This window comes from Oryzias latipes, chromosome 15, assembly GCF_053564925.1.
Source record: "Oryzias latipes strain Hd-rR chromosome 15, Olatipes_Hd-rR_3.1".
In the NCBI taxonomy this organism is placed as follows: Eukaryota; Metazoa; Chordata; class Actinopteri; order Beloniformes; family Adrianichthyidae; genus Oryzias; species Oryzias latipes.
In genome coordinates this window covers 10419029-10445628 of record NC_136251.1, presented here as the reverse complement: position 1 = coordinate 10445628, position 26600 = coordinate 10419029, and the positions used below count along the sequence as shown (strand labels likewise).

At 41.4% G+C, this 26600-nt stretch overlaps 2 long non-coding RNA genes across 3 annotated transcripts; one reads left to right on the top strand and one right to left on the bottom strand.

Annotated features, from left to right (window-relative positions):
• Positions 1-607: 607 nt before the first annotated feature.
• LOC110016490 (uncharacterized) lies at positions 608-5767 on the bottom strand. Its single transcript, XR_013647770.1, has 3 exons — positions 4970-5767; positions 4714-4861; positions 608-745 (listed from the first exon to the last, which is right to left on the bottom strand). It is a non-coding gene; the product is annotated as an uncharacterized LOC110016490 (long non-coding RNA).
• LOC144984109 (uncharacterized) lies at positions 623-4973 on the top strand. Of its 2 annotated transcripts, XR_013647769.1 has the most exons (4): positions 623-756; positions 830-3668; positions 4509-4636; positions 4720-4973. It is a non-coding gene; the product is annotated as an uncharacterized LOC144984109 (long non-coding RNA). The 2 variants fall into 2 exon arrangements; XR_013647768.1 differs by having other exon boundaries at positions 741-3668.
• Positions 5768-26600: the final 20833 nt, after the last annotated feature.

Sequence of the window (26600 nt, the reverse complement as noted above, 5' to 3'; positions counted from 1 at the left end):
GATGTGGTAAAATCCTCTCTCTCTTGTCTTCAGAACCGATTAAAACTTCAGTTTTGTCCTGGTTAAGGTGTAGGAAGTTTTATGCCATCGATGACTTTATATCTAAAATACAGTTTAAAAGAGTATTAAAAGGTTCAAGGTCATCAGGAGACACGGCAATGTAAAGCTGTGTGTCATCAGCATAGCTGTGAAAGTCAACGCCATGTCTCCTGATGACATCCCCAGGAGGCAACATATATAAATTAAAAAGTACTTGCCCTAAAATAGACCCTTGGGGAACCCCACAACTTATTTTAATGGATTCTTGAAGAGCACGTAGCCATACTTAAATAAAAGTGTCACTCTGTAAGGTAAGAGTAAAACCACTTAAGAACATTTCCAGAGAGGCCCACAAGAGAGGCCCACTAGACTCCTAAGTCTGTCTAATAGTATTGTCATGACGAGCGTAACGAATAGACCCAGACGCTGGAACCCGGAAGAAACACAGGTGAGTACGTGGTGGAATGAAAGAAGGTTTTAATATTGATTCTTGGTTTGTGGATTGTTCTTGGGGGAGTTGACGTCCTTGGAGGAACCCGCGGCGAGGATGGTTCGGTCCGGTGGCCCGTGGCGTCACTGGTGGGTCGGCAGAGGCTCGTGGTGTCTCTAGAGTTACGGCAGAGGCTCTAGGCGTGACAGGAGGGAATGCTGTGGCTTGGATCCGTGGGTGAAGAAGACTCAGGCGACCACTCGTGTTTATGAATTCCTGGGAACAAGGTAGAGAGCGAGACTTAGACCAAGGCTTAATAACGAGAGCTATGAACATGACAACAATACTATGCACCATCAGGGGCAACGGACTGGCGATGAATACTGGTCCAGGGGCTTCTTAAGAAGACAGGCAGGTGATGAGGTAAGTGGTCGCAGCTGAGTAGCATCAGGAACCAAGCAGAGAGGGGAGGAGTCTGACAGAGGCACCATGACAAGTATCTGGTGATCTACTGTACCATAAGCGACACTGAGATCCAGTAGCACCAGAACAGAAAGTTTCTGTGATTCGTAGTTTACTCTAAGATCATTAACGATTTTTGAAAGAGCCATCTCTGTACTATGGTTTGTCCTAAAACCAGACTGATATTTCTCTAAACTTTTTGTGTAATTAAAAACTCATGGAGTTGAGTAGCGACACTTTTTTCTATAATTTTATGGTAAATGGTAAGTTGGATACAGGTCTATAGTTAGACCCTTGTTTTTGGGTCTAATTGACTCTTCTTCAGAAGAGGCCTCATCACCACCGTCTTACAGGCAGAGGGGAAGAGCCCCTTCTGAAAAGAGCAGTTTACTATATTTAAAAGCTCTGACTCAAAGAATCCATAAAATGTTTTAAAAAGTAAAGTGGGAATGGGATCTAAAAGGCAGGTTGTAATGGTTACTTGGGATACAACTCAACCAAGCATCTCTGCATTAACCAGGACAAAACTCCCCAGTGTTTCTTCTAAACTATACAATCAAAAAATAACACAGGCGCCATCCAATAACCACCAGGAGCAATGTGGGGTTCAGTCTTGCCCAAAGACTTTCGGACATAGTGTGCAGGGCAGGAACCAATCCAGAAATTAATAAAGGAGTATATTTTCTACATCATTCAGAAACAGGATTAGATTGCCAGTTTTTATATTATCAATTATAATCCAACTCCAGCTAAATAATCATAATCCAGGACAGTATGGTACGGTCAAGTTAAATTTACTTTGTTCCTAAAATGTCATAAGTAGTCAAAGTTAAATTTAAAACAGAAAAAAGTCTTGTCCAGAGCGAAAGTAAAAATCATCCACATTCAATTCAGACATAATTAGGAAAAGTGAGCAATGACCAGAGGTTTAATGAGCATGCAATTCAGATATGACCTTAAATACAGAGTGGTTCCTAAAGCTATGTACACACCGGGCACTTGGAGCACGTTCATGAATGCGTGTTCACATTGGAAAAGCAGGGAGGGGCTTCTTCTTCCTCCTTTTCTTCTTCTACAGTTTACTAGCACGTCTGCCACCTGCAGTTGAAGAGGCTTGGTTCAAAATGTCAAAGTGGTGTAAATCGCATGAATTTCGCTCCAGGCTTTTTCATTCCCAGCTCTATTCCGATGTATTAAAGACTTGGTGTCATAGAATTCTGGTTGGGCACAAACTTAGTAATTTCTTCTTTGTGATCAATTATCAATGAGGTGGCTCTTCTGTGTATTATCCATATGTCACTACCAAAGCTGAGTCCCTGATTCATAAAAGTTTTACCTGGACTAAGTTTCAACGTGCCTTCAATTGCCACATATTTTCTACATCCTGTCCGAAAATGGTTTTAATCTGTGTTTCAAAGTTGTATTTGGGACATTGTGTTTAAAAGAGAGTAATGTCGAAAAGCATATTTCCTCCTCATAAGCAGTGAGACAATGAAGAAGAAGAGAAAAACTGGGTTAACAACAGACAACAGGACATGGGAGGCTAGTCTCTTTTACAATGGGCCATCTCCAGCTCTTGCAGCTTGTTACCGTAAGCTCCTAAATAATTAATGCCCCCTCTCTGTGGCTGCTCCGCTACATGCCAAGCTTCGATATGAGGTTAGTGTGCTTAGGGTCCCACCACTGGAGGGGCACCTGCTCTAACAGCACAGCGTTTCATGTCTTAGTGTTTGAAAGGACGGCACAGGCTCCTCTGTCTGCCCTAGGTGTCCCTGCAGGTGGGGGATAAGGTAAGAGTTTTTCTATTCTTTTTTTTTTTTCTTTATTAAGTCAGCACTTCTTCCTCTTTGCTGTCTTCTTCATGCAGAACTGCAATTATCAGGATATCCACAGGCTCTTATTCTGGCTTTGGAAGACTTAATTTAAGATTCAGCAAAAAGCAATCACTAATTCTATGCTCATGACAAAAATATGGCTTTTAACTGATTTATTTACTGACAAAATAAAAGTCAACATAAATTGGCTTAATTTTAAAAGCTTAATTTTGGGTCTCAATTTCAAAGTTGCAAATAAGCATTAAAATGTGTTTCTAGAACTCAGATGATTCTCACATTTTTGGTTCTTATAAGTTGGTTATATTTTAATTTTGTTGTGTCTTTAGTTCTCAGCAAGTTATCAGCAATGAATGAAATTTAAAAAAAAAGTGTTAAAAGATATCCAACAACATTTTCTTATAAAGGTTCTGGAATGGCACTTTTTATTTAATTTACTTGTCGGCCAACTTTCTGATATATTTAACTTTTTATCAGTCGTCCCATGAAACTCACCAATAGCTCATTTTAGACAAAAAAAAAAATCAAAATGTAACATTTTGCAGTGGCAACCATCCGAGTGTCATGCAAATCACAGGGAGGAACAATATGTTTAGAGTTCACCAAAACAATGCACTTAGCATTTATTCATATACATATTTTATAGTCTAAAGCTTTTGTACATATCTTAAGGAAATTAGAGACCCACTTCAACGAAAATTGTGTTTTTGGTGTTTTTCACATGGTATTTTACTCATGATGGAGGACATATATACAGAAAATTAATCTTAAAATGTCACAATCTTCAGTTCTGTTGTGTTTTACCTGTTGTGCTTTGTGTGCAGGTTGTGTGTGGGTTCTCCTGAAGGGCTCCGCCCCCTCTCCTGTGGCTCGCCATGAGTGGTGCACAGATGTCTGCACTTAAGGTTCATTTGTTTAAACTCTATTTAAGTGTGTCCTCTTCTGCTCTCTGTGTTGGAGTGTTGCTTTAGTTCAGTCTGTTTATCCTGGTTTCCTTACCTGAGTCATACTGTTTTCGAGTCCTGTATGTTTTTGAAAATGTCCCACCTAGTGTGGTGTTTTCTGTTAAAAGGTCTCTGGATCTTCCCTCAACCTTGTAGTCTAGTCCTGCATTTGGGTCATTCTGATACACCGTGATATAAGATTCCATTTCTGTGTATTTCATAATTCAAATTGTTAATCAAACCAGATGAAAAAAATGCTGTTTAAAAAAAAAAAAAGAAAAACGTTCAAAGTCGTTAGCATGTTAGCTTTTGCATGGCTCCTGTAGGTTTATTGCCTTCGGTTTTCAAAAATTACTGGCTTGTGCAACTTTCCAGTGGACTTGGAAGCAATGCAACAGTGGTTGAATGCAGTTGGGATTGAATCCAGCGAACTGTCTCCTGGTGATAGGATTTGCAAAAAATGTGTCACTCAGGATAGATGCGAATACTTTATCCTTATTAGTTATGATGCTAGTGTCATCCAACACCGGTCCCTATGTGTTTTTTTTTTATTTGTCTGAAATAAATTATATTTCTTTTACAGAAAGATTTTTGTATGTTTAGTCTGTTTTAATGTTATAACGTTCTTTTTACAAGCTTTATGCTTTGTGGTTGTTTGTGGTAAAAACCGTCCTCACTTTAGATGAGGTGCTGCAAAGCAACTTATAAACTGTTAACAAAGTTAATTAATACATTTGTTAAGCTTATAAGCAGTTTAGTTATATGGATTTTGAAGACAATGTGATATGGTGCCTCTGTCAGACTCCTCCCCCTTTCCTCTCCGCTTGGCTCCTGATTCATCCCAGCTGCGACCACTAACCTCATCGCCTCACCTGCCTTCTTAAGGAGCTCCAGGATCATCATTCTTCGCCAGTCCGTTGCCCCTGATGGTGCATAGTTGGTCATCACGTCTCGTTCATGTTAGCTTGTTACGTCAAGCCTGCGCCTAACTTCTGTCTCTACTTACCTCCAGGAATCCATAGCCACAAGTGGTCACCAGAATCAGCCTCAGTCCGGAACCTTCTCTGTCTTCTCCTGCTGGTTACACCTCGAGCCTCTGCTATCTCCTCTCATCTCTCGGACCCCCACCGACGACAACGACTCCTGCCGAAGGCCTGCAGAAGAATCCACCAGTGACGCCACCGAAGTCTGTTCTTCGCATGTTTGGGAATCCAGGATCCTGCTCTCGATCTCTCAACTACCTGATTATTAAAACATCTTACCTGCCACGCTCGTCCATCTCTGTGTTTCTTCCGGGTTCCAGCGCCTGGGTCGAAAAGTGTTCTGTAGCCATGACACAATGGTCTGACTTTAGACGTTAAAAAATCTTATTAACACTTTTAGGTATTTGCAAGACATCTATAATGCTAATATATATCTTACTAGCATCTTACACATTAATAAAGCCTATTGATTTGTTAAGTTAGTTAATAAAACATAAGCTTATGAACACTTGGGCTTGTGTGAGACATCTACAATTCTTATAAATGTCTTACTAGAACCCCAAACAATAATAATACTTCTTAATTTTTTAAAAAAGGTTGTTAATAAATCTTATTAAGCTTATTAACACTGACAAATTTGTCAGGCATCTATAATGCCAATAAATGCATCATTAGCATCTTAAAACATCCTAATAATAATGCTCGTAAATGTGTTAACTGAGTAATTTAATAAACCTTGTTAGACTTATTGTACTAATAAATGTCTTACTAACACTCTAAAAATTCTATTATAATGCTTGTTAATGCCTTAACAAAGCTTGTTAAGGAATCTTAATATAAAGTGTTACTGAAATCTGGGGAGATGGAAGTCTGGACATCTTTTTTTAGACAGCTGACCCCGCGACCCGCTCCCGGATGAGTGGAAGAAGATGGATGCATGGATGGATGGATGGATGGTTACTCTCAGCTACACCTTCGATCACTTGAGCTGCAAAGTTTGGTCAGAGGAGGAAAAATGACTACATTTGAATGATCTTTTTTTCTGAAAAAAATTGTATTTGAAAATCCAAAGGAATCTGTTGGTTACATTTCAGTCACTTGAGGGCTAAAAGTAGTTCGGCGGCGTGCAACACGAGAAAAGTTGTATGTGGAATGTTTCCTTGCAAATGGATAAGGGATTAGTTCAGGGACAGAAGAACAGATGGAAGAATGGGCTACGACTTCAAGACAAAAAACAAAACCAACAGTAGGCCCCTAGGAGTCCTGCTTAAAATATGGATTTATTGCAACAGGTGATTTCCCACACACGGAGCCTGTTTACATAGTACTCACAACATTCATTGACAGAATATGTTACTGGAGATTGATGTTCCACTGCTGTTATCTGTTATTATTATTATTATTATTATTATTATTATTATTATTATCAAAAGATTTGTTTTTTGTGATGATCAGAGGTTTCTTTTTTCTTTTTAAAATCAGATCAAAATTAACCCCCACCCCTTTCTGCCGGGCCGCTGTAAAATCCTCAGGGGTTTATCAGTCCGCAGCCACAAAAAGGTTGGGGAACAGTGGTCCAGGAAGTACCCAAACTCCCTCCATCTATTTAACAAAGGAGGGGAAGGGGGGCGGGATTTTCCACGCCAACAGTACCGCCCACAACTCTGAGGCGTCTGGTTATAAGTCTGATGAGAGTCTGATGTTCTAAGAAAATGACACGTTTTTTGGTGTTGGTGAAAAAATAGCATATTCATCATTAAAAGACCAATGCTTTTCAGTAGATCAAAAGATAATGGGAACAGGACTTGTTCACATTTTTACAACAAAAGTACCAACATAATTAGTAATATTATTATTTTCCTTTTTTTTATTTAAAGCTTTGACAGCAAACAGGTCATGAATGTCCTGCACTAAAATGTGCTTTTGGCCGAGAAAAACCCATGTAATAAGATGGCTGAAAGAAAAGGTCAGAGAAGACCTCACTAAGGTAAACTTCACTACAGGAAGTTGCACAGAAACAAAGTCAAAGGTGCTCAGGGGTGTGAGTCAGTTTCAGGGTCACAGCTTCACCATGGGAAGAGGTCACCCCATGTCTCTTTTTTTCATCCATCAGTCTTCCATTCATTTACCACCTATTCTTCTACCCATTCACACACACAAACTATGGATTAAATCACTAACTTTGTTCACATTGTGAAGCTTATTGCAACAAAGGGGATGGAAGTCAAGGAAAATGTCAAAGTTCTTTCTGTGTCAAATTGAAAAAAAAAATACTAAACCTTTAAGGATGTTGTGGTAGCAGCACTTTCACTCAATGTCCTTACATGATCAATTCTAATTGGATTATTTTTTTTTCTTTTTCATTTTGGAAGTTTACTTTAAGACTGGGAGCCAGAGTGAATGACTGACCCCCCCCCCAGTAAAAAAACAAACAAACCTTAGAATAACATTAATAGTGCAAGATAATGTGAAGGTTATATTACTTTGTCTTTCTGTACCAAGTGGGCTCGTATAGCCACTTTCCTGCACCCGAGATTATGTCGATCAGCTTTTGTGCACAGAGGGATTTAGGGGTTCACACCAGATTAGAGACTGGCGGATTAAATTAGGAGACTTCAAGAAAATCCCATTGACTTTGCTGTGTTTATCTCTGTAAACGGAAATAGCAGTTTAGCCTTAAATGCTACAGTCTAAGTTTCAAAGTACATTAAGAGGTAGTTGACTTTTAATTATTAGGAAGACTGTTTCTAAAATTTACACTACAGATTAAAGTTGGTTTTTTTCACTCTGGTTTGTCAACTAATCATAAATATTAAGATGTAATTTCAGCATGAATTGCCAAAATAAAAAAATAATAAAAAGAATGATAACGTTTTTCTCCACTCAGTAAATATTGTTAAATCTGCAGTCCATTATCATCCCACAGATTTTTTTTACACATATTTAAGAAAGTTCTTGGCATCACTGCATTTCAATCCTGCATCTTCTTTCATGTATGGCCCTGCACCACATGGGTGACCACAAAGCAACCTCAGAGAAATTTCAAAAATAAACATCTGCACTTTCCTTAAGCACATATCAACAGCCATATTCAACAACAAAAACATTTAAGATCCTGAACATGTTTAGCTGTTGGACAATAAACGAACTTTACTCTTTAAGCAAAGCCCAAAAGTTCGACCGCTTAATGACAGCAGAGGCCTCCGGAAAAGAGGCCACAGAGGTCGTTAAATGATGTGGGGCAGGAGGGAAAGGGGGGATGACCACTGTGTAAGTATGGCTTTCCTTCTTCGTTACAGACTCTTTGAGTGTGTGCACGTCTCGTGATCATGAGCCCCAGAGTTGAATCCGTCCGAGCGTGCGACATTCTGCTGCTGTGAGGGAACGCAGGGATGCCAGACCAACATTAGGAGGGAAGTGTAACCCCTCTGCCGAATTTCTAGACCACACTGACTAACCAAATTCATGACAGACTGTACAGTAGGTTAAAGAAGATGATTCATTACCAGCCCTGATTCCCACCATGGTGAGCATTCTCATCATTTTCAGAGGCATATGTTGATGGCAACAATGAATAAGACTCAATTTTCTTGCGTGTAACATTGATGGTCAGAGTTGCAGTGATGCAGGATGGTCATGCAGACATGCAAACTAAGTCATGTCTTTTGTATCTTTTTCTGCTTGTAAAAGAAAACAAACAACTGTCTAAAAGGACTAAAATGAACCAACACAGACATTTCCTAACTCTTTAGTATTGTTTTTTTCTATACTAAAGGGTGCACCAGGTTATAAGGTGCACCATGACTAAATGATCAATTTACATTTTTATTGTGATTCATATAGAAGGAACACCAAAATCTAAGGTGCATTAGGTGAGACAAAAGAGTCAGAGATAAATCCGTCAGTCAGTCAATCAACTCCGTTCCCAGAATTAGCTCTAGAACATGTTTGTAAGACAATCCATGCATGTCAGCTATGTTAGAAGCATTAGCCGTATTAGCATATTTACAACTCCTATACCTTTCAACCTTGTTTGCAACATGTAAAAAAACAGACTAATACCACCAAAACAAACGTTACTGTGATTATGCTCTGAAATATGTGAGTAAAACGTAAAAAAAATCAGACTCAGTCTGACACCACTAAATGGCGTATACTTATATAGCGCCTTTCTTCCTACAAGGACAAAGCGCTTTACAGTCACAGACCCATTCACCCAGTCACACACACATTCACACACACAGTCACACACTGGTGGTCGCTCCGCTGCCAAACACAGGCGCCCGCCTACCACCAGAGGCAAGGTGGGGTTCAGTGTCTTGCCCAAGGACACTTCGACTCATGGGCGTGCAAGGCGGGAATCGAACCTGCAACCTTACGATCATGGGACGACCGCCCTACCGCTGCACCACGGCCGCCCCACTACACATCAGTGAATTCACAATAACACCCAAACCAAACATTTTGAAAGAGTGGCATGTACCTCTCAAACACTTTAACATTGGTGACCACATTAACCTATACAACCATTACATTATTTGAACAAATGAAAGCTTTTAAATGTGCCTTATACCGACAATATGATTTAAAAAAAAAGAAGTCATATTTTCATGCATCAAAGGATTTTGTTTGAAAAATACATTTAGCAGAATTTCTATGAGCTGCTTTTTACACCAACACGTTCTCACCCAAACTCCTCATATGTGGATACAGGGCAGGGACTCCCTCCACGTCACATATTGACGCTTTGGGTGAGCCCAACTTGTCACTTTTCAGTGCTGAAAATAAGAGATGAAGAAATTCTGGCGATTGATTTAAGTTTTTAACCATAGAAATCATTTCACTCATATTCCTGTTTTATATATATTTCTGTTTTATATACCAACAAATATGTAAACTATTTTAACTGAAAGCAACTCAGCAAGAACTGCTTTCAGACTACATGAGGATAATGAAAAATACTTTTCGTTTCTTCTTCTTGTTATTATTAAGGTGGAAGTCAGAATCTGTAATAACTTTACCAAAGTCATTTAATTGGAGCAGGCAGCAAGTGGAAAAACAACAAGTTGGGATATTCTTTTTTAGAACAAAAACTATGGCCAAATCTAAATGAATTCTCTATCCTTCTGGCTCCCTCCAATTGTTGGGGCATTTGGAGTTTTAGTGCTGTCCGAAAGTGTTTTTTTTAAGGAGCCATACTGACTATTTTTTTCACGTGGTGCGCTCTGAAGCACAAACATTTACAATTAAATGTAAGTACTGGCTTTAATTTTCTGCATGATTTTTTAAAGTTAGAAAGTGGAAGTTGTGAAGCATTTTCTCTATTGTCTCTATTTGTGATGATGTAATTGAGCGGTATAACGGCCGAATATGAACACTACGTTTTCCATATTACTCCCCTTGAAGGGATAAATGTAGGGGGAGAAGCTGTAGGAGTAGGTGAGAAATTTGGATTTGGCCTAATAGTAAACCCAGAGTTTAGGATCATAAAAAAAGACAAGCAATTTGTTTTTCTTTATTTCATGAACAAATGGAGAAGTATAATTTCTTTTTTAAATCTAGAGTAACACTGTAAGATCAAGACTTTTATATATCCTTGAAAAAAAAAGAATAAACTTTACCTGCATGGGGTATCCAATGCTTATTCTGTAAACCATAAAAGAATGAGTCCAGCAGGTTATCAGGACCTGCAGAAAGAAAAATCTCCTGAAAACAAAGACCCCAGCCTCTCTTTCAACTCAGAGAGAGAGAAAAAAGCTGACAGCCTTCCAAGGTCAACATAAGGGATGTTTATTATTTTTAGAGAGCTGTTTATGACCGTAATCTTTGCATTAAGGTTTGTTCTTAGTGTTTACCATAGCTGTCTATGTCATGCAAATTGAGGTGCATGATGACAAAATGAAGAAAACCTTCAATTGTGCCTTCTGTTCCAAACACACTCAATAAGCAGACAGCCCCCAGAGTGGCAAACCAAGGACAGATTGCGCCAAAACCAATTATTGCGCCTTTGTTTTAGTGGTTGTTAAGTCCACAGATCTCCTAAGAGCCGGAGTGCTGTTTTGATCTCTTTGAGTCAGGGTTGTTGGTGGATGGCATTAGCCCATCCACGGCTACAAAGAGCCATGCTGCAGTGGGGCCTGAGCGCTGGTCCAGATGGCACGGTGCCATGGCGACCTTGTCAGCACCTGCTCCCCTGGAACTCCGTCCGGGCATCGCCGGCGGGAACTGAGACGGGCACATCATGTCACCCCATCGCCATGGCAGCTAATGAGCCCCTTGCCCGCTTAATTAAAGAGACCAGCTTATTGCAAGAAAAAGAGGGGGGAGGTGGGCCGGGGGACATAACAACAGACACAGCATATGCTGGACCACAACCAAAACAACAGAAATAAATAATTAGCCCCAAAACAGGGGGCGATCATTAGAACCAAAACATCATTAAAATTTGAAATGGAAATCTTCTTATCGGCCTTCCAATGTCATGAATGAGCACAGCAGCTCCATGCTTTAACCAAGGCTAAAAAATATTCAATTAATATATAAATGGGTCGAGATGAACTTTGATTACTTTGGGCAACAGTCCAAGTTAACGTTTATCAGGAAACGTCACCTTGGACTCAGCCTGGATGGTGTGTGAGTGTCAGAGCATCTTGGCTCGTCTCCTCACTCATTTCTTTTTCGAAGGATCGTAGAGCCTTTCAACCGACATGAGGAAGGGTGACCGTGTTTATGCCTGATTAGCCAAGGAGCCACAACATGCACTTGCTTTAGCTCCAGCAAAAAAAAGGCGATAAATCATTTAGATTTTATTAAACTCACATTAAAGTCACACGTGTGTGATGGAATTAAGCTATTTAAACTGTTACACCCCAGCTCTTGCCCTTTTTTTTTCTTTTTTTCATGCACAAACGCTTAAGCTTTTCTGTCCTCGTCATGCCCACACACATCCGCTAACTTCCACTGCTTTGGTCTCAACATGCAAGACAAAAATGCCCCTTTAGGAACCAGAGCTGGTTCCAAAAAGAAGGGGGATGGAAGAAGAAAAAAAAAACGCAAAAAAACAAAAACCTATGTCCCTTCTCATCATAAAGCCCAAAGAGTGATGGAGGGAAGGAGAAGGAGAAACGAAGGGGAGTGGAGTGTGTCTAATGTGCAAACTTGTTTCTGTCCTCTACGCCTCGCCCATCATTTATTCAGCAGCTCGCCGCTCGAGACGGGCCACTCGCATTTGCTTGATACTCAATTATACATTAGTGTACATCACTTGGCAATCTGTTCATATCAATTTAATTGGATTTTAATATTGCCTCTGATCTTGTTGTCCAATTAACAGTGCTGGCTGGCAATAAAGCAGAACCACACACTATGTGACACCTTTGATCCTCGCCATATGGAGCCCTTCCATTGATTACCGGCACTGCCACTGAATTTCACTCCCTCAATATGGCCTGTGATGAATGGAGGTGGGAGGGGATGTGTGTGTTGGGTGGGGTGGGAGGTGCGTGTGGTGGCATCATCATAATAATGCCCCCCCTCCACCCTACTCTCCCTTCTTTGCATACACACACACGCAACCACCGCCGATGTGATAAAAATTTCACTTCACTGCGCAACTTCATTTATTCTGTTGACATTCGCCTCTGATTAAAAACAATGAAAAAAGAGAAAGAGATGCCCTGCATAGCATATGCAAATTCAACCCTGGGCATCTATCATGTGGAAGCCAAGGGGACTGGCTCAGTTAGTGCCTCATGCCCGCCTGGCACACGTGCACAGTTTTGACAAGGATGGTGTGTTCGAAAACCACTATTTTACTTTGCTATTTCTAGATGTCTTAGCTGCCCTCATCTCTTCTTTAGTTTCTTCTTTTTTCTTCTTGACCATCTCTTTCTGTTTTGTTATCATGTTTTATCCTTTTTTTATGGACATCAGGTGGTAAGAGGTTAAATACATAAGGCGAATAATGAAAGAGAACATCTGGTTTGGTATTTTTTTACTAGTTATTGCAGGAAAACAGGAGCGGCTGACACCAGATCTGCTGTTCTTTAAACTAACAACTGTATTAATAGATGGGCAGTGGGACTGTGACATCACCCATTTGTTTTGGGCTGATTAGAAATCAGTTTTCCAGATCGGTAGTCAACCCCATTCTGGCCAGGTCTGACATTTACAAGCATCAATCTTTCTCAGAAGGCTCATGCAGAAACAAACAAGGAACACCCCCATTTGAGTTTGATTTAGATTATAGTATATAAAACATGAGTTTATGAAAAAAAGTCCCTCAAAGTATTTGTCTTACATTTAAATCCAATCGGGTGTATTTAAAATGTTTTTTGACTGACAATATTAATTTCTGTTTTTAAGTTTCAGATTGAACTGAAAGAGCACCAACGTTGTGTGACAAGCCACCAAGTGATTACCTTGAGAACCAAACTGGCTTCAAACTCGTTGCCCATGATTTTCCCTCTTAAGGATCAAGTTAATACTTGTGCTAACCCTCAACACACAACAGAATTAACTACTGTAGTAATATAACCCAAAATGTGATGTCCATGCATGTGGAGGCCATGTCAGAAGAGATTAAAATAAATAAAAAAATTGTTCACGCTCTCAATGCATGAATCACAATCATTTTGTGATTGGACACAGAACATTATCAAATTATCACATCATTGATGTGATGATGTGATAAAGACAAAAACTTTTCAAACCAGTCATTTGTGCAAAACAATAAAAAACTTCTGTAGCCTCATTCTATGACCACACCCAAAATGACATGCACCACATTTTTGCACTTACCCGATAGTTTTTAGAATGGTGTTTGAATGAGTTGATGGTAAATATGGAAGAGTATACATGCTTTATCTGTGCTCAGTAACCTTTTAAAAAGAGGGTATCTGACATACTTGTTTAAAGTTTAACATTACACAGGAAGAGCTTAACATGCACCCCCTTAATATTACACAACGTGCTAATAGTTGATTTGGGCCAAAGCCACATTTTTTCCCTACACCTCTGGCTCTTCCCAATTGCTCCAATTGTAGCGGCATACGGAAGCTGTAGGGGTGTGAACTTTTCGTTTGTTTTTTTACAAGTGTCAAGTTTGACGACTCTCAAATCCTGAAACCTGGAAATTGCACAAAACAGAAATATATACTTTAAGAGCAAAAACTGAAGCCAATTGTGAATTGCTTCCATACCCCTCTAGCTCCTCCTTTTTGATCCGGTTATAGTGGCATTTGTAGCTGTACTGGTATGTGAAAACAAATCTGTAGCGACTTGGTGCTGGCTATGCCTCTGCTAGGAGGTTGTTCCGCATCACGCTGTGATGTGGAAGAGAAACACAATTTTTCCACATGGGTGTGCTCTGAGGCACAGAAGTTTTTGTTGTAGCATAACATTTTAAAGTTAAAACACTAATGTTGCTGTATTTTCCGAGTACCTATGTCGCTAACTGGCGACTTTTGCCGATGTCATAAAGTGGTAGAAACATCCAAATTTGAAGACAATATTTTACCATAACTCTCTACTTGGAGAGAGTAGGGGTACAGAGAAGCCGGATGGTTAGGGGTAGAATTTGGATTCGACCTTGGAAAAAACAATTTTTTGCATCTGCTGTTTGCTGCATTTTCAAAGTGTCAAAGGTATTGGTCCAACCTGGCTCCAAGGCTTTTGTAAATTCCAATTATCCTCCTACTGTTAATTATTTTTAAAGGTTTCATAAAGTCTTAGGCTCTCTGATCTGGTAACAACTTTGAAGGGCTATAAAAATCCTCCTTAACCCTTTAACACCAGAGGTGTTGCCGGTGACACCTAAACCAAACACACTCCTTGACCCACTGTAAATCTTTGACCGTTTATGCGATCATTGGGAATCAGCGGATTCTAACATGAAGAGAAGCTGCTTTTCATATCCGCTTTGCAACAACATGAACACATCCCTAACATCAAGTGTTGCATAACGGCAAAAACTCACTTTTTCTGCGACAGAATCAGATGATTTGCATTGATTGCGTAAACACTTCTGTACAGTGTTACATATCAGCGCAAGGATGCTGTTCTCTGCTTCAGAATCCACTGGAATCATGTTAATTTCATAAACGGCAGTTCCCAACCCGCGGACCATGGACCGGTACCGGTCTGTGGGTCATTTAAAACGGGCCACACAGAAAGAATAAATAACTTGCATTACATCTGCTTTTCTCGGTCATGTGATAGGTTACCGCTAAAATAAAACCCAGGAGCTAGCAAAATGAGTAAAAATCAAACATCTGGAAAGTTTCCTTGCCAAGGGGAAAACGCCAAGGCAGGAGACAGATGAGAAGCCTTCGACTTCCAAAATAAAGAAAGCTACATGTAATATACAGTACTTGTTTTTTGCACCATGAGTTAGAGAAGGGGAGCGGAAGATGACATCTGTGCGATGTACAATGTCATGCGTGTCAAAATAAAAGCACGCAGTTGGACTTGTCACGTCCCTGCTCCTCCTTAATCGTGGCATTGCTACAATACCAGATCTATAAGACAGGGCCGTGAAAACGTTTTATGACGTCATATCGGTCCGTGGCTTTAAAAAGGTTGGGGACAACTGCCATAAAGAGTTACGGAACTGGAATGTCAACACCAAAGCTAAAACTTCTTCTGGGCTCCCAAGTGCCCTTTATATCCTTCAAACTACTCCTGGCAGAAAGCACATTAGGGGCAACTTATCAGTATCTTACCCAGCTTTGACATTCAGACTGTAGAAGTCAAAACCAAACATGTGACAGTCTGCTCTGAGCCGCAGCCGGTCTATGTCTTCATGGCACCTGTTTACCATAACATAAAGCAGTATCTTGAAATACTAATGAGCTCTATTTGTTCATATAATTCCATTAGAAATTTATTTAAAAAAATACTGGCTCATCTAAATTATTTTGATGTGTCGGGCAAAGCCTTTCTTACAAGGTTTTTGATTTAGCAACATAACTATGTTCTTCAAACTCTCAGAAGGTTCATTTTTGTTTTTAGTCTTTAGCAAAGTAAAACTTAATATCATTAAAAATGGTGTGAACGATGCTGCTCATGCCATTCCTCTTTTAAATTTCACTTTACTGTTTTGATAATGTTACTTTTCAACTAGAAAAACTGATGTAGAGTCTTCTTCCATGGGAACCAGGTTCCCCTCAGCTTCCCTTCCAGAAAAGCTGAAAATAGAAGCTGATCAGAGGAAATCTGGTCCGCTGGTCAAACTATTGACAGTGTGCAGTCGTGTAATGCTTTGGTCATAACTTCTCATGTGAGAACCTATTAAAAAGTGTGGAGTGAAGGAGAACACAGGAATACCTCTTGAACCAAAAAATAAAAACAGAAAAATTAAGCCCACCCTTATTAGAATGAACCTGCTGGGACACCCACTCCTGGAAAACCTATTTATTTATACAATGGATGGCAATCTCAGGGGCAGCTTGTTTCTGTTTTTGGTTTTTTTTGCCTTTTATTTTGAAAGTCAAATTTCCCATTCTATCCTATTGCATAGCTACTGCTGGTTTCTCTGGATGACCTTTGCTGCCCTGTCTCCTCCTCACTGTAGCACAGACCTATTCTTCCAGCGTTTCACTCTGACGAAATCACTCATCTTTCTAATCCCAGAACTGTTTTCAGGTTAAAGTCTGAGTTCTGTAACCCTGTTGCTTGACCTGGTGCTAACTTTAGCCCAGTGAATGTTGCTTTGGGTCACGGATTGTGGCATTTTTTAATTTCTTCATGGTTATTTGTTCAGATCTCTGTATCTCTGTGTGTCATTTAGGATCTGAATTGTGGAAATAAATCTTAAAAAGATCTAATTCTGTTTATTTCTTATCCTAAAACTGTAAAAAGTCAAGCAAACACCATTAGTCTCTTTTCGATTTGTACTACCTGAAGTATTTTCAAATTATACAAAATGTTTTCATTTTTAGACACTATATACATGATTACTGAATGTTATCCAGCAAATGTATTCTCAAGCAACAAATAAACAAAAAATATAAAATATATAAAAAAAAAACAAGTAAGTCTTAGCAATGCATTAATAAATCATAAAGCAAAGCATTCTGTCTTAATAAATAAGTAGCCACTGAGATACTGTGTCTGATATCGAATGTAAAAAGGTAATTTGTCTTGAAGTCAGGCATATGCACTGGCAAATTCAGTCTCTGCTTTGTACTCTGCAAAAACTGAATCTTATGAAAGTAAAGAAACAATTTTTCAAGAAAATTTGACTTATTTTCTGTCTTGTAAGAAAAATAATCTCATCAAGAATGTTTGTCAATGGAAAAATAATCTTAGTTTTAGCAAACATGTCTTAGGGACAAGAATTTTTTTCTTAAAATAAGAATTCTTTTCTTACCTTATTGGCAGATTTTTGTTGCTTATTTAAAAAAAATCTGCCAATGTGGCAGCATTTTTTATTTTCTATTTCTAAGGGGCCTGTTTTGGAATTTTTCAATTTTGTAATATTGATACAAAACAAAACAAAACAAAACCAACAGTTTGAAGTGGAGTTTATCTTTGAAATTGCAGTCTATTTCAAAATGATGGTGATGTAGATGGGTTCCAGTTAAGTGCCTAAATCGCCTCATCAGTATCACGCAGAGCACAGAGAGCTGGGTGGGATGGTAGAAGGTGAAAGCAGGGATGCTGATGAGTGGGAAGGGGGGACTCATCTTTTTCTTATCTGCCATGTAGCCCAATCGATAACTAGGACATCTAGATAAGGCCTTGCAAAAGCATGTGTACACAGTTATCCCACTGTACCACGGAAGGACACAACCATGCACACACCGCTTCACGTTCAGATGTACTCACGCTCTGTTGAAAATTATGATTTTGGCGTTTTTTAACATAGTTTTGTGGCATTTTCCTGATGATAGAAAATATTTTCACTGAAAATTAAGCCTAAGTATTCATTTCTGAGTATTTCTGTAGTCAAACCGTTGTGAATCAGGACCTGACAAAAATATTGGTTGGAAAAAGAGTGCTCCATTCTGATGCCTCCACTTGTATACAAATACATCCATGTATGACTTTTTTTTTACCTTGTCCGAACTGACATCTGGCTTAAGGCTGTACTGCTGGATAGCTCTGATGTAGTTCGCCATGGCTGCATTTATGCATGGACAAGGGGGGCAATGCCTCTTTAGATAATGTGATAACAAAAATCGCAGAAATCGCAAAAAGCGCACAAATATCCAAAAAAACAATTTAACAAACAGAACCCCCCCCCCCCCCCCCACTCACACACCACCAAAAACAAAACAAAACACATAGACAACAAAAAAAAGGCTAAAACAGACAGATGGACAACTAAAGAGACAGACATACATAAAAAAACAAAAAACATTAAGGTAGCCTCAACAGAACACAAAGCATCCTGTTTGTGCCTGTCCCAAGCCTGATAAATGCAGAGGGTCGTGTTAGGAAGAGCATTCAACATAAAACTTATGCGACATATGAAATAGATCAAAGGAGAACATCAATAGATAGATGGATAGATGAAATCATGTGACAGCATGGTTTTCTTTGCATTTTAGGGGCTTTGATGGATATGACACCAACTCTCAGCACACCCAGACTTGTCCCTCCTGATATTCTACCTGCATCCCATAGTGGAGCTGGTTAAATCCAGGCCTGGTGAGGGGCTGTAAACTAGTGGTAGAGTGTATAGACATAGCTTTTAGCGACGGTCGCGCTCACAACTCAGAGGTGAAACTATGTCCTAGAAAACAACACAGGTTTTCCAGGACAAAATGATAGTTAAGAGGCCATTGGGAGCATTTTACAGTAGATCAAAAGATGAACGGAGTGGGACTGTGATTTTAAATTCCTAGTTCCCTTCTTTGTTCTCTCCATTGCCACGTAAATCACCCTCCCAGCAGTCAGCAGCTCTGCACACACTTTATGTTCTCAGAGAAATGGCTGTTGAAACCCGTCTTAGCCTTCCCATCATCTTGCCCCATCACTAGTGGCTACGTTGTGGGGTTTTACACTTAATTGACCAGGAACTATTTCCTCTTGTGGAAGGCACATCTGCTTTCTGCATTTACTCTTCGGCTGTTGTAGTCCCAGAGGGCTGAGTTAAATTAGGGAACACTGCAGCTTTATCCAACATTGTGGAAGCAGCGATAATGTGGTGTTGACATGACCCAGAGTATTCTTAAAGAAAGACTGAAGTGGGCAGACAATCTAGAAATGGATCCAACTCCCTTTTATTTGTGATAATAATCTAACTAACATTGATGATACGTCTTAGATGCAGAACTCATACTGGTTTCTTTTTACTAGTTTCTGTTTGTCTTGCAGTGCAGCTTGTGTGCATTTCTGCACAGATATATAAAAGTGTTGGCTTCTCTAGAAGTTTGCGTGTGTGTGTGTGTGCAGCCGGGTGACTGGCCAAGGTCTTTGAACACTAAGACCTGGATGAAGGATTGAAAAGGCCCCTTGAAGCCCCCTGGAAGCCTCTTCAGCCAGAGCTGACACCCTCCGGGGTGCGGAGGAGCTGGGGGAGGGAGATCAAAACCAGAGAGAGGAGGCCAAGAGGTCGACGTGAAGCGAAAGATCCACGGAGCATCTCAAGTCCGAACATGCCTCTGTGGTCTCTGCAGAATTTCTAAAAGGGTCAGTGCGGTGAGCAAAGAAGGCAACAGATCTAGGGAGGGTGTGCTGCTGTGAGATGTTGGCTACTCTCAGACAAAGATTGGGCTGGAAATTTGCCCTAGAGGGATGCCAGGATGAATGACACCATATTCCTGTGATAATGGTGTAAAGAAATTGTTCTCAAAACGCTTTTAGACGCATATTGAATTCTTTAAAATGTGAACTTTGGAATGGTTGGAACATTGGTTAGAAGTAAAGAAAATGGTTGGGAAGGGGGTTGGGACTGATTAAAATCCATCATCAGGCACTTTAGGTTTAAGTCTGTGATGGTTTCCATGGAAGATGCAACAATGAAGTGAAGCAGAAGTAGAAAGATTGTGTCCTTCTCACTCCCCTCGGCCCCTGCTTAAAGTAGCTAGTTAAAGCACAAACAGTTTAAAAGCTTCTTTCAATTGCCTCCCACTCACTACTTTACAATTCAACAAGAAACAATTAAACAAGAAAGGAGCCCTAGCCATGACACCGAAACAATGAGGCAGTGTGATGGCAATCAATAACGAGTCTGAGATTCACCACTCGAGGTCAGTGAACTCAGCAGCACACTATGCTGGCTGCTGGTCATTGAAAGCAGCTCTGAATGAATCCTGTGGCAATAATTTTTAATTCCTTTCCACAATTAGTCCGCCCTCTCCTCTTCCATCATGGACCCAAAAAGGCACCTGAGGCAGACAGCAATGAAGAAAAAAGAGAGCCAAAAGAGCATTTGTCAAATATTTATTCATCCCTTATTTCAGTAAACAGATGTACTTCTTTGTGAATATTTTTCCGACTAATCAGCTGGACTTTCTTAGAGGCTGTGGAATTTGCTCATCTGTCTTTCTTTCTCCGTTCTAACCTTCATCAGTCCAGTGCAGAGCAGCTGAAGACACATTTGGGCATTGATTTTTGCCCAGAGCCATGTGGGCTGAACTCAAAGAGAGGTTGTCAAAGAGTCGGTGAGCGGAGAGATGGAGAGTGAGAACGAAAGACAGAAGGGAGGAAGGAAACCTCCCCAAACAAGCGTCCTACAAAAACAAGGTGCTCGGCTGACCCCCACCTCCAAAAACACGAGGCGAGGACAAACAGGAAACAGGCGAAAATAACAACGGAAAAGTTCCTTTCATTTCCCCATTTTCTCCTGCTTTTTTTTCTTTAATTTTCAACAAAGCAATGAATGCCCACTCCGAGTTTGTCCGTTGGGCCACAATCTGTCGGCACGCTTTGATGTGCTCATTGTAGCCGCCTCTGAAGTCCTGTACGGCGAGTTCCTCTAACAAAGAGAATAAAATAGAAGGATAAAGAAAGACGAGAGAGTTTTTGTATTTGGCGAGGCACCGCTTGTATTCCTGGTGGACATTCTGCCCTCAGCTCTGCCTCTGTTCGCCCTCCTTCCTCTCTACATCTTCCTTCTCGCCTGTGTTGGTCTTCGTTGGAAGGGAAGTACTTGAAGAAAGCTAATGATCAAACAGGTAAATCTCATTTGTCTTTGATGTTTATTTATGTTTTGCGATTTCTTTCCCGGATCCCTGCTGCATTCCTCCCAAGACCGCACACATTTTCTCGCCTTTTGCCAATTTTGGTGCCAAATCCAACCTTTTTCATAGTTCCTAACAGGTGCAAAAACAGATACACGAAGCCCTGAAACAAAAAAAATAGGCCATGCAAAAATGCAACTCACACTGAAAACTTTCAGCACAGGAAAGAAAAAGGCCTTCCTCCTTAAGCTTTCCATCTAAGTCAAATTCAGTAAACACAACAAAGGAAAATTACCAGACTTCTACTCATGAACACAGACTGATATTTCTGCGTGTGACCACATCACAGCTTTCGGTAGAAAAGAAACATTTTCCATTTGTATGGCATGATGGGACATGATGTAGTTCTTCCCCGTCCTACTCTTCTTCCTCTTTCGGCTTTTCCCATCAGGGGTCGCCACAGCGAAACAACCTCACTTTTTAGGATGAGTCGCATGGTTAACTTGGCAATGTTTTACGCCGGATGCCCTTCCTGACGCAACCCTCTCAGTTTATCCGGGCTCGGGACCGGGACAGAAGCAGAGAAGGGAATAGGGAGCAGCCTGGATTCAAACCCTGGTTTCACAGACGGAAGGCGCCGCAAACCAGCACGAGCTAAACTGGCTCCCCTAGTTCTTCCCCGTCCTACTGTGCTGTGAAAATGATAACTGTTTATAACTATGTTGACACAACCCTCGACAACACGCATTAAAGCAACCGCTTTCAATAAAGTGTCAACGTAAATGCGTGTTTAGAAGCGTTTCAGGCCTCTGCAATCAAAACTCTTGCATTCACGTGTAGCTACGCACATTTTTTGGGACAAGTTTTAGGCTCTATGTACAAAACTCGCAGTCATTGAATGTATGTTGCAAGTTAAGACAGGTAAAACTTCCCAATAAGGGACTCAGATTTGCTTATTTCCTGGAAGTGCCAACCGTTTGAAAATTGATTAAAGAGGAGAAATTAATTATTTCAGATTGTGTCGGAATTATATACCACTATGTCTTTAAATATCGAAATCACGAGGTGAAAGAAAAAGCCTGCAGCAAAATTCCCGAGTTTTGCACTGCTTCTACATTTCACACTAAGCCTTTTCCAATTGAATCAGTTATTCAAAAGGGGCCCAAGTCCACAATTTTTCAAAATAGAGATATTAAATGTTCTATCGTCTTCAAGGGAAAAGCTATCTGATTATGTGAAAAAAAGTCCCAAGTCTGTTGTAATGTATTGACTATGCTCGACATTTAAAATGCATCAACTGCAAGATTCCTGGACTTGGGCCTCTCTTGCATGGATTTTGCTTTATCCCATAGATGGCAGCACTAGTTATCCAATATGGCAGCGCCCCTGTTTAATTCAAGAAGGGCCCAAGTCCAGAGACTTTAGTTTGCTAGTCCTCTGAAATGATAAAAGTGAGGTGCTTCATATTATAGCATAAACTGGTGCTAAATCTGGGTAAAGTATTAATCATTTGGTGTAGCCTCCATTTAAGCTATGCAATTAAAATCATTTCCTGGAAAAACAAACCTCTTGGACTTGGGCCCTTTTTGAACTAACCGATTCAATTGTAGGTGGCGGACATGAGCTAGTAGTGAGTAGCGATAGTCCAGAGTGAACACCATGCTAAATGCAGATTTAAGAATGGGCATTTAGTGCATTCAAGAACATGTGTCACATGCCCAGTATGAATGTAGCATTATTCCTCTGTTATCTGCAACTCCAGGAGCCAGTCCCTGGTGTCAGTTCAATACAGCAAAACTCCACATCTTCATCTGGTCAATAGCACCAATCCAACCTTCATGTCCAGCCAAACTTTCTGTACCCCCTAAGATCAAACAGAGATTGGATCTTCTCTACAGGAAAACTACATGTTAGAAGCTTAGAACAGACTCTTAACAGCTAAAAAGGTCCCATTACCCAGATCAAAATAACCATTTATAAAACGTACACATCATTACTGTTTTTACCTGCATATGTGATTTCTTATGAAACACTGGTCTGACACTGGGAGTTGCTGAAGTGATAAACAGCAAGCTCACTTCTGCTCATCCGGATTTCTCTTGTCTGAAACCATGTGCTGCCTTTCAACTGAAAAAAGCTTGCACATCCCCTTTTTTACATCAAAGGTGTGTCTGTGTTGTGTAAGCCTGTTCTTATTCTGTACACCTGACCTTCTGGCACCAAGGCCCAGTTATGGCTGATAGAAACAACAAACGGAGCGATCTCTATCTCCCAGATCATTACGCAACCAACGGAACAGTACAGAAATAGCCGAAGGGCAAGGTGGATGGCCTGTCGTCAGTGCTCATCTTTCACACATTCTGTACACCTGCATGCTGACACACAAACACACACAGCAATGTATCATGCACAGCACTGGCAGTCCTACCAGGGTGGTGCTTTTATGACCCTGTGGTCAAGAAGACATTGAGTACAAAAGCTGTCACTGCAGACAAAGAGTTTAAGGACCAAAGAGAAATCCTTTCTATAAAATTGAAAGCTTTTAAATCTTTTTTGACATTTACCTTTTGGAATAAAGATTTTCTTAACATTGAAAATGAAACTACAGTGAAAACAAAAAATGCATTTGGCCACAAAGGTAAATCACCATTCTGGGATTCCCACCATTGCTTGTTCTTTAGTTTTTTTTAAAGGTTTCATTTCCCAAAGGTGCTTCTGGGATTACACCTTTTGGTCCGCTTTAAATGATTTAAAAGTAAAATAAATCTTAAACAGGAAATCATTAACAATTGATCAGAATTTAAAAATATAACAAAATGTGTTCTGTCTTAGAAAAACATAGAAGACAGAAAAAAAAAAAGAAAACAATTTTGCTATTTCCTTATCATTTATTTAAGGATTGAAAAAAGTGCAAGCTATGAAATAAAGAAGAGAGAAGTGACCCATTCTTAACCCAGAGGGGTATTTGTCTTTTTTTTCACCCATGGTCTACTGTCCAATAAGTTCCTCTGCCACACTTAAAGTAGCCCCTTCAAGACATTAGAGTCGTCAAGAATTTCTCTTTAAATTCTTTCTCCAACTTACTAGTTTTTTCAGCTGAGAGCTGAACTGATCTCCTCGCCCAAATCTCTTGGACATAGGGCCACAAACCTGAAGGCTACAAAACCTATTATTGAGCTGTAGCCAATTATGTCATGTTGCCAGCTGTACTTATGGTCATTGTATCACAGTGTTCATTGGTAACCTGCTATGAGCAGCAAAAAAAATCCATTAAAGAGTACATTTTGAGGTTCATCACACTTTTTTTCAGATTGCACTGTCAGAAGCATTGGAGTCAAATAACGATATGGACGAAACCTTCATTAAACCCACTCGCAACTTTTTAATCGCTGGGTAGTACAGACTAAGTATTGGTACAAATGTGCAAACGAGAGCCAGGACCTTTCCTCAACAGTAGCAGTAAAGCTACATGGAAAATCTGAAGTGTCCAAGCAGGGGTGCTACAAATTGTCTCATATCAAGAACAGAATCCAGATCCTGTTAAGAAAATACATTTCTGTTAATGAATTTTTCTGGGGGGGCGACGCTTTCTGGCTCCTCTCTCTCTGTGTGGGGTGGGTGGTGCCGGGCCTGGGGTGTCGGCGCCTCTGGGGGTGGGGCCCCTGGGCTGGGTGGGCCTGGCCCCTTTGCTGGGGGGGGGGGACCCTCTACCAGCTGTCCCCAACTCACCCCCTTCCTCATATAACCTCATATTAGGGTGATGGGGTGGGGGGTTTAGCCTGCGATGCGCCTTGGGGGGGGGGGGGGGGGGCACTGCCAAGCAACAGGTGTGCTGGCCCTCCTATGGTTGCCGTATGGAGTGGGCCCCCCCTCTTTCGGTTTTATTTGCACCTTAGACATGTAGGGTCCTTGGTAGGGGGGGTGCTTGGACATCACTGCCAGCAAGCAGCAGATGTCCTCTTAGCACCCTACCCGCCAATTTTAACCGCACCTTAGACATTCAGGGCCCCTTGGTGGGGAAGGTGAGGGCACATCACTGTGAGTAATCAGGAGATGTCCCCTTAGTGCCATACCCGCCAATTTTAACTGCACCCCCCTTAGTACACACACCCCTCCCCCCTCAATATATAAATTCCAACATAAACACACACACATGGACACACACACCCTGTCAAACACACATACACGCACACACATTTTGCAAGGAAGGTGGGACCTAGGACCATCTGTCCCCTACCCCTTCCCTGGTGGGGGGTGCGGGCCCCTTGGCAACGGCGGCCGTGTCCCCTGGGTGCCGGCTTCCTGGGCCCGGCGGTTCTCTCTCCGCGCGGTGGGGGGTTTACATTACACCTGAACCGGGGGTGTTCGTGTCCCTGGGGGGTGGGGGGTGGGTCCTGGTCCTTGCCCCTGAGCGCTGGGCCCCGCCAAATTTCCAACTGTGGCCGAGCCTGGTCGGGCAATATTTACAACACCCCTTGTGGGCCCCCTTTTTTCCCTGGGGTTCCCCCCTCCTGGGCGGGGGCGGCGGGCCCCTTCCTTGCTCCTCCCTGGACCAACCGTTGCCCGGATGGGTGGCTGCCTGGAGTGCGGAGCGGGTCTCCCTTGGGGGGTCCTGGCTCGTACCTGGGGTTGGGGCGGGGGGATGCCCGGAACTCCTGGGTGGTGATGGGGTGCTCGTCTGGGGCTGTGGGCATCCTTCTCCGGTGGGGCCCTGCGTTGGGCTACCCCGGCGCGGCAGGGGGGCTGCTCCCCTGGTTGGGCTGGGGCGGCGCTCTCTTTCCCTCCGTGCCTCCCTGCTCTCTGACTCTGGGGGCCTCGCGGCGGTCCTGCTGGCCCTGGCCTGGGTGGCGGTCTTGGTCGTCCGGGGGGCGGTTGTTCCCTGCCGGTTCCCGTCTGGCGTTGGGGGGATTCCGGCTGCCGCTGCTGCTGCGGCGGGGGTCTTGGGCTGGGGATGGCTGGGCACTCTCCCTCCTTCATTTCACGTTCCACCATCCATTTTTGAAGGACATAAACACTCACCTGAGCACAGGTGTTAGCTCACCTTTGCACTAACAGTTTGCCTGGTTTAATGACTGAAATATTTCACACTAGTTGGTTTTAAGGCATAAGTATGCGTGTGTGAACACTATCTGTTTTGTGTACATGTCGACATGTGGACATTTTTGCAGCTAGCAGGTGTGTTGATAACATTCGAGTGTGTGTGTGGACAGGCCCCGCCCTTTTTGTACTACATTTGAACCTTACCGTAACGATAAACAACCAGTAAACTTGTTGCTTTATGCTGCTTCATGGTCTTATCCCCGCTCCCCTCCTATTATCACCCTCCTACCCCCCTCTCTCTCTAACATCCCTCCCTTTTCTTCCCTTCTTTCCTTTTCCGTCCGGTCCAACACCCAAGATTTTCAAACATGGTTGAAATTAATAAAGTTTGGCCTCAATTACAAAAGGGGTTTATTCAGACATACCTCTGGTTTGTATGAAGATTAATAACCCCTATTGTTAAAGTAAAATATGTCCAACACAAGAGGCCCTCAGCTCTCATCTGTCTGCCCAGCTGTTGGAGAGGACAAGTTAAAAAAAAGAAGAAAAAAAATGTCACTATGTTTTACGTGTAGAATAAATAGGTGGGGTGTTTGTAAATACGCTAACGTGGCTAACATGTAGCATTGTGAGACTAGGTGTTTTTTTTTTTTTCTTTTTTACTTTTTACAATCAAAGCTGGGAGTTAGCTTACTCCCAGTAACATTTAATTTAACAGCATCAGTGTTGCAAACAAGATT